We start from the raw sequence: 8,583 nt of genomic DNA, 5'->3' as shown, positions 1-8,583 counted from the left end.
AGACGACGAGGGTGTATCTCTATTTGTATGACAGGCACCAATCCTTGCAATGTATTAATTTAAAAGATGATACTTTTAGTGAGCAAATGTTAGCAATGAAAAATCAAGTAGCCTAGTCTGAATGTAGCTTAATGGTGAATTTTGATTTCTTTGTCATCAAGTGCCATCTGGAAGGGATACTTTTTGTTTCCCATAGGAAACAGTGATGAGCAGCTATTAACCTGTGCTGCCAATGCATTATTTCTGTATCTATATTGAAAAGGTTTGAACTGAGGGCAGTAGGACCTATAGTGTGCTCTGAACACACACTTCAGTTGTTGAAGAGACACCAGCTCCTCAGACTGACTGAGGGATTTCAAACACTCACTCCACTGTAAGTGTTAATATTACTATCTGCAGGAACAAAATTTTACTGTACTTTTATTGTAACTGTCCCACTGACATTTGCTTTGACTCTAATGTGAACCGAATAAAAGTTAATAGACCTTTAAGTCTGTCTAGGAGGCCAAGTCTGTTGTCAGTGTCTATTTTGTTTTGGGATTCTACCAGAAAAGCGTAAAACCCAAGCCGTTATCCTTGCTGACTTAACTTAATTTGGATAATGGGCAGCACATGCTAGGCCCCTTGGATCAGATGCTTCATAACGTGACCACTTCCCTTGCTGTCCCATTTCCCATCACTCCTTATGTTGACCAAAGGCAGACAGCAAGATGTTTCCCCTTTACCTTCAGCCAGGGTGAGTTCCTAATGCTTCATTTGTTTTCATAGTTGTCAAAGCAGCATGAAATTAAAGGTTCTCTTGGCTTGAGAAATGTCAGACCTGTCAGACAATGAAAGGAGTAGTTATAATTGAGTTAGAAAGTTATATCAGGTTGGGGAACTTACAGGCACATAACAAGAAAACTGATATAAAAATTAACTTTTGAACATTTATCAAGAAAATGAGAATCAATAGGAATCTTATAATTACTTATTAGGACACTGTTAAGTTAATAGATTTAAAAGAATATTCAAATGATAGTACATCACTGATAGTGGGTTTACTGTGTTTTTTAAAGAAAAAATCAAAGCTGCTTTTAAACAACACCTTTCTTTGAAAGTGTTTGAATGAAGTCTTGCTGATTTTGTTTACCTGATTTAACTCACTTTTCATTTGACACGTGCATTTCCATTGGCTGTTTCAGAAATATTCTTACTGTATAATTACAGTGTAGGCCTATACTTCTCATGTAGCCTACTGTGTTTATGTTACCCAGCTCTGATGTGTTTCTGCTGTTTGTATTGACTTGGTCAAATAGGCACTGTCACTTGAAAAGATCTTAGTTACTGTACAGTGATGTTTCATTTACTGTCATGATGTTTGTGATTACACAAAGTCAGTAGTTTAAATGAAAATGTGGTGACAATTTATAACAGTGGTTCTCAATCTCTTTTGGATGATGCCCTCCTACTTCATTCCCTTGACAGTGTGACTGAGTTGGAACTCCTTTTATCAGGTTTTATTGATTCAAATTTTGTAATCTCTTGGAATTTCTGAAGGCAAACAAAAGCAGATATTTTTTCTTAAACATTTTTTCTTAGTGTATGTTTTAGGATTTACTCAATTCTATTTCATCTTAAAAATGTTTAGTGTATTTTGCATTTGCAAATTTAAATGTATTTATTTATTTTTATAGTTTTAAAAGTGGTATTTGTAACAAAACCATAGTAAACACATGGAAGCATGGATCTTCTTCACTACCATGTTTAGATGCAACTTGATTTCTATAAAACAAACTATGGAATTTTTGTAATTATAAACAGTAGGCCTACCCTAAACACATTTAAAAACAATAAATACAAAATATAAACATTTATAAGTTGTAACAAAAATTAATAACATTCCCTCACTCCCCTAATGTAGCCTATGACAAATTTAATAGAGTTGATGTAGTGATATGATAATATTTATTATCAATCTGTTTCTCCCTAAAGTACAGTTAGTGTTACTGTAGTAAATTCAAGGGTGGTGATGTAGAATTCTGTGCCGAATTCAAATGGTTTCTGCTTCTCACTGATTGTCGCAGTGCTGTTATGATCAGAGGTGCACATTTAAGAGCTCAAGCCTGGTCTGCGAGTAAAAACGCACCTGCTTTGTGCTCACGCTGCTCTGTCCATTGAGCCGTATCCATCTACAGAGCCATACAGGTGCATTCAGATGCATCGCTAGACTTCAGAATCAGGTGAACCGTGGTACAAATGCGTACCAACCCGTAGCCTATAATGGAGAACTGATATCCTCCAAGTCTAGATAAACATGTTAATGCAAACAGGAACTATTCAATAGATTTGATTATTATGACTGATAACCCCCCCCCCCCATTTGCAACCTAACGCCTCCCTCTCTACTAATTTGCTCTCAGCGCCCCTTGGCATCCTTTGAACACCCCCGTTGAGAACCCCTGCTTTACTATACGGTTGTGAATGTTTACTGCAACATATACTGTAGCTACTAATACATTTTTAAAATCAAAAGTTGTATGTTAACATAAGTTAATGTATAATGAACTAACATGAATGAATGTTGTATTTTTTTTTATAAATGTACATTAACCAAGTTTAATACAAAATATTGTTAACTGCATGATACCTAATGCATGTACTGATGTAATAATAGAACAATAATAGAATATAATAAATACTTAATATAATAATAAATAAATAGATCCTTATTGTCCAAAGTGACCACTCAGAGACAAAGCTGAAAATTAATTCAGTTAGTTTACTGACTAACAAAGAAACTCTATTATTTATAGGAATATGACAAATCATACATGACATGACTGATTTTATTTAACAAAGATAAACGAAGGTTAAAAATTCAAGAAACCTTCCAAATTCCTTACTAATTATTACAACACATATACAGTTTCTCTACTTTATTTTAGACAGATATATAATGCAGGTGTAGCAGTAGTTCATATAGGTCAAGTCACCCTGCATTGCATCCACGTTGGCATCTCTTGGGTCACGCAGGTTCACCACCATCACACTAGACAGAAACATGCACCAGAGACTGGAAAGAGAAAACAACCCATATCCCTCTAATTTCAAAAAAAAAAAAAAAAAAAAAAAAAAACAGTCTGTCTAAAATGGAGACAGACTGTATAACACTGTGACACAATTCAGAGACTGGCCTTGAGTACTAAGAAAGATACTACCCAGCCTAAGAGTCAAAGTTAACAAAGGATATAAGATCTAGTTGTAATATAATGTAAACTACGAAATTATATAACACAGATATGGCCGATATTTGAAGTTTGGTTAGAATGATCAGTTAAATTCATTGAGGCACTGCCTGACTCTCAGTCCTCCCTACAATTACACACACAGTCTGGTCGCTTTTACAAACTTTTATACAGATATGTCAAAATCTTCCGAAATCACATACTATTTAAAATTTAATACAATTCAGGCTTAATCTATTTCTGATTACTTGATAGCTTGGAAACAGAAAAAATAGTCAAAAATATCATAAAAATTGGTGCAGGTCTTGAGAAACAAACACAAATAGAAACCTACAAAATCAAACATATCAACACTCAAAAACATTCAATCTTCCTTTATTGTTCTCTTTTGTAAAATAAGTGTGCTCTCTGGATAATTTTTTGAGTGACTGATCCAGTAAGTCACTTTTTTGACTGTCTAGTTGTAAGCATTTTGTGCATAAATATACAGTGTTAGGTGGTGCTGAATTTAAATTTAGACCCTCAAAAGAATTTAGGAATGGGTGTTTAACCCGAGATTGATGGCTGGAGCACATTGTTGAAGGGGCTAGTGGGGCCTACATTCTATATATGAGTATCTAACAGCAGACGAATCTGCAACTCTTGTTCAAAAACAGTTTTATTAGGTTTGGCTCACTTAATCATAATCAATGCAGTGTGCCATCCCTTCCCCAACCAAGCACTCTCTCTCTCTCTCTTTTAAATTAGCTGTAGTTAGTAAATTCAGTAGCTGAACTGTGGTCTACAGGAAACTTGGAAATGCTGCCTAACACCGAGCAATTTCATAGCACCATTCATTACAAGTAAAAAGTGTTACCTAGTCCAGCATTAATAGCAAATCTATTGCAAATAGACTACTTAAGTGAAGGTTTTTGCTGTGGTGTCTGCAGTGTAATTTTTATAAGGAAACCTCTACTCATTGTTCAAATAAATCAATGATCAAACAACAAAACAAAACAAAACCACCATCTTCATAATTAGCCACCACGACCATGTTTTAAAATCACTGTATACAATTTCCAAGGAGCTGCATGACCCAGACCATGATACAAAGACATAAGTTCAGTTTCAGCGGATCAAAGGTGAACAGCACAGTCCAATTGTGCTCACAGTGTAGTCTATTGTTCATGCTTATCCACAAAACTTCCTTCATAGTCACCTCCCTCCCCTCCTGTGAGAAGATATATTTCTAAAAGACAGAGGTAAGCAAGCAGCCTGCCATGTAGCAAGGTTGTCTGATGGTTCCAACAAAATAAAAAAAAAAGGTGTCTGTGGTATGTCCAGTAAAACTTCACTCTTGTGGACGAAAACCATAGTCAATCAGTGCAATCACCTGCTTTTGATGGGAAAAGTGGTGATAAATCCTCAACATTTTCAAGCAGGTGCAAATTCAGAAGCAACAGACATGTTAACAAATGAAAGGATGCTGCATTGTCAAAGCAACAGGAATGGGATTGGAGAAACAGAGTACCATTCCATTTGGCATCCTACCTGCAACTTGATATCCCATGTTTTCATTTCTGCCTACAAATGAGAAGATTCATCACCGTCCATGCTCAGTTCTGTCCATGATTTACCTCCCTTCAGTGCTTCAGTACGATGTTTGGAAAATTTTGTGAACTCCAAAATGTACTGGCAGCAGTAATTCAAATCAACTGTCCTATTACTTGCCTTAGACCAGTAACAGTACTGTATTATGTTTTAACAGTGCAACAATTGCTTTGATATACTGAGGTGCAAAGTATCAATGAGAGATGCCAAGAAATTGTCCCAAAAATGTCACCTCAGAAAACTTCTGATTTTTCAAATGCACTTTAAATCAGTTTTGGAGAGTTCTCCAAATGTAAAAGTCTGAACAGTCTGTTCCTTCTGTGTTAGGCTGGAAATCATAAATTCATCCATATTTTGTAAATCAACGGATCCACTTTTCTCATTATATGCAGTCAATAACATTAGTCAGAGCCTAATGAAAAAAGAAAAGATACTTCTTTTTAAGCTAATTGCAAAAAGTGATGTAGCAACTGCATCCATGTCCATTGTGGCCCTTTACAGGTGACTGCAAATGAGCGATTGGGCCAGTCCAAAATCCATTAGAAATGTCCAAAGTTGTGAACGCCTTTCAAAATGGAAGGAGGATTGGGCACTAGGGTGTAATCCGTTGTAAAATGACATCTCCCATCAAGCATATTGACAGGCTACACAGGTGACTTAGTAGGTGGAACAATGATCAACAGTTTCGTTTTATACAATTAACTCTGCATTCTAACAAGATTCTTTCTTATGGAAGTGTTGTAGTCTGGCTTCATGTATGGACCCTGGTTCACTTAGGGGTATAATTTATTTAAAAATTATAAAATTATATAAAAAAAATATTATTATTATATTTCTGAGCCAAAAAGAGAGTGCATAACTGCGTAAGTAACAGATGCAAGGTGAAACCCTACATTATGGTGGGATCAAACATGAGATAAGCAAACTGCTTAATTGCAGCATAGAGCAAGCTTACCTTGAGAAAGCAAAATATCAGTTTTCAAAATCTGTTATTGGTAACATTATATACATTATAAGTAACACAAAGCATATCTATTCATTGATTACTTTGTAATTAATTTGTATCTTTTTTGTCTAAAAATCGTTGTAAAAAATACGAGCTATTTTCCCACAACAGGAACATTTGACAGGTCCTTAACAGCAGTTCCAAGCACTATGTCCAGATTTTCCACACAAACGACAGAAGGAATTATCAGAAGCAGGTACCTCTTCTTCTTTCTGTGTCTCTAGAGCCTCAAGCTCCAAGCTTTGCGCACCACTTGGGCAGTTTACCCCTAGCAATCAATATAGACAGCACGTGACCCGAAGAGTTCTCGGTATTTCTCATTCAGTCCAGTGAGGACATAGTCTACCAGTGGACCTGAATCGTGGTTTTCTGCAATATTGTTGGCACTACAATAAGTCTCATAAGCTTTGCAAACGTGCTGCACACAGTCTTGAGGGTTCTCACCCGGCTGTTGTCTGATAAAATGTACAATGCTCCAAAAAGAGCAACCCTTTCCTTGAACCTCATGTACTCGGTTTCTGAAATCTGAAATGGCGGCATGGAATTTAGTTGATTTGGCCATATCAGTGGAATGAACTACAATTTTTGAACCTCTGGCGATTTCGAGAAAGGCAGCAATTGCTCAATCACATCTTGGACATCACACATACTCAAATAGTGAAAGCGTGCTATAAACTGAATACGGGTCCATCTTCACTATTAGGGCTCTCTGTTTCTGTAACTTGATACACAGGTTGCGAGAGAACAGTTTCAGGGGGAGGGAGAAAGTGCACTATGGCTCTGGGGACTGGCACTACTGCATTCTCATAAATCCTACTCTTACAATAAAGGCAGTGAAAAAATGCATCCAAGCCATCCTTAATATCTTTTACACTGAAGTCCAAATTAAGTCCGGTAGCAGCAGGGATTTTCTCCTGTAATGCCATCAGTTGTTTACAACCTTTATCTAATTATAACATTTTATCATCTGGAGTTACGGGCACCCCTTTCATCTTACAGATCCAAGAGTAGGTGCATATGGACAAATACTTGTACTTCTCTGATTCATTCTGTACAGACAGCAGCTCTACCTGTTTTGAAAGTGGCCAATCACAATTAAATCCATTACTGAACATTTTCCTAGTTATCTCTTTGAATTTCTTAGAACTCAGTGCTTTTCCACTATCATAACCTGTTGCAGGGCTTTCACTTTTTGTTTTATCAGTGAGAATGATTATTTTGGTTGCACTCAAACTCACTGGGAGAAAGTTTAAAATAATAAATCAAAGACAAACAGGGCAAAAATAAAATTAAGTCAGCACACTGGAATTGCAAAGAATAACTGAAACCACTAAATGTATTGGTCTCAATAATTTGTGTTGTAAGCCTGCAATCTGCCTAACAGGCAGTCACTGACCTCATGACCAACCAACCAAAATCACCTTTCTATTAAAAGTATTTTATTTAATGAACATTGGATGAGACCAGTGGTCCCATGATTAATACATTTTAACATTAACAATTTTCAAATCAGCCTACCTCAGTTAGTCAGAAGTATCATTGGCTGCATTCTCCACCATCAATCTTTTGGATACTTGTGGTATAATCAAGTCAGAAACCAATTTAATATGAAGACCACTCAGTGAGAGCTGCACCCAATCTAAAGAGTAAACTAAAGACCTAGTATTTTTCACAAGTCCAGTATTAAAAGACAAGAAAACAATCTGTTATTCCAGTGAGTTTGAGGAGAGAACTAACAAAGAACAAAGAAACTCTAACAATTATAGGCATATGCAAAAATCATCGTCAGCTCAGCTCAATGCACGATAGGCTAAAGGTTAGAATCTTCTGGAAACTTTTTCTGTTCTTCATTTTCATACAGATATAATATTATGCATGTGTAACAGAAGATCATTGGTCCAATCATCCTTCTCGACATCCAGGGCAGCACATCTTGGGTCACAGAGTCCTTAATCTTTAGTCACACTGTCTACCTAGATATAAACATTCCATGGGAAAAAGGAGATTGTTATGAGGAAAAACAATCCTTATCCTCCTCTACCCAAGGCTGAGTGTTTATAAGTACATCTTTGAGACGAAGACGCCCACAGCTGTAAAACACCTAGACACAGTCCAGAGATGGGCCTTGAGTAGAAATTCTGGGTTTGAGCTGGAGAGTTGCCTAAAAATCTACTTACATTTTTAATGTTATTTATGGAGAGCTCCTCAGTATTTCCTACACATAAAACACCCACAATATGGCTGCTTAACCATTACACACACATCAGAGACAATGTCTGTATTATCAGCTTGCAATATGAAGGTTAATCTTATAAATGTAGAAATCATTCTTAAGAGGCAATGATTTAGCAGATGGGGAAGAGGAATTAATTTAAAAGCAGAACAATTGTGGTCATATTTTTGAGGGGTAATTGTGTAAGTGTAATTTCTTCTCCATAATATATTTTATTTTTGTTTGTTTGTAAGTGTCTTACATACAGGTCTAGCCTCTTTGCTCCCATTATATCAGTTTAATATATACAGTTTAATACAACCACCCATTCCCTTGACTGGTGTTGGTGTATTTTCACCAAACAAGGGATATTTGTTGACAAAATTCCATTTCCCAGTAATTTGCACATCCCTTGCAATACTTAAAAAAAGCATTTATGTGAAAACACACATCCACCCCTGTCATTACCTCCACTACTCCAATACTTCCTGTCTAACCAATCAGCTGACAGACGCATGAGAATAGCCAGTCGTGCATGCGCAGTTCCT

The sequence above is a fragment of the Myxocyprinus asiaticus genome, chromosome 44 (genome assembly GCF_019703515.2).
Source record: "Myxocyprinus asiaticus isolate MX2 ecotype Aquarium Trade chromosome 44, UBuf_Myxa_2, whole genome shotgun sequence".
Classification (NCBI taxonomy): Eukaryota; Metazoa; Chordata; class Actinopteri; order Cypriniformes; family Catostomidae; genus Myxocyprinus; species Myxocyprinus asiaticus.
Note: the sequence above shows the minus strand (reverse complement) of the source record.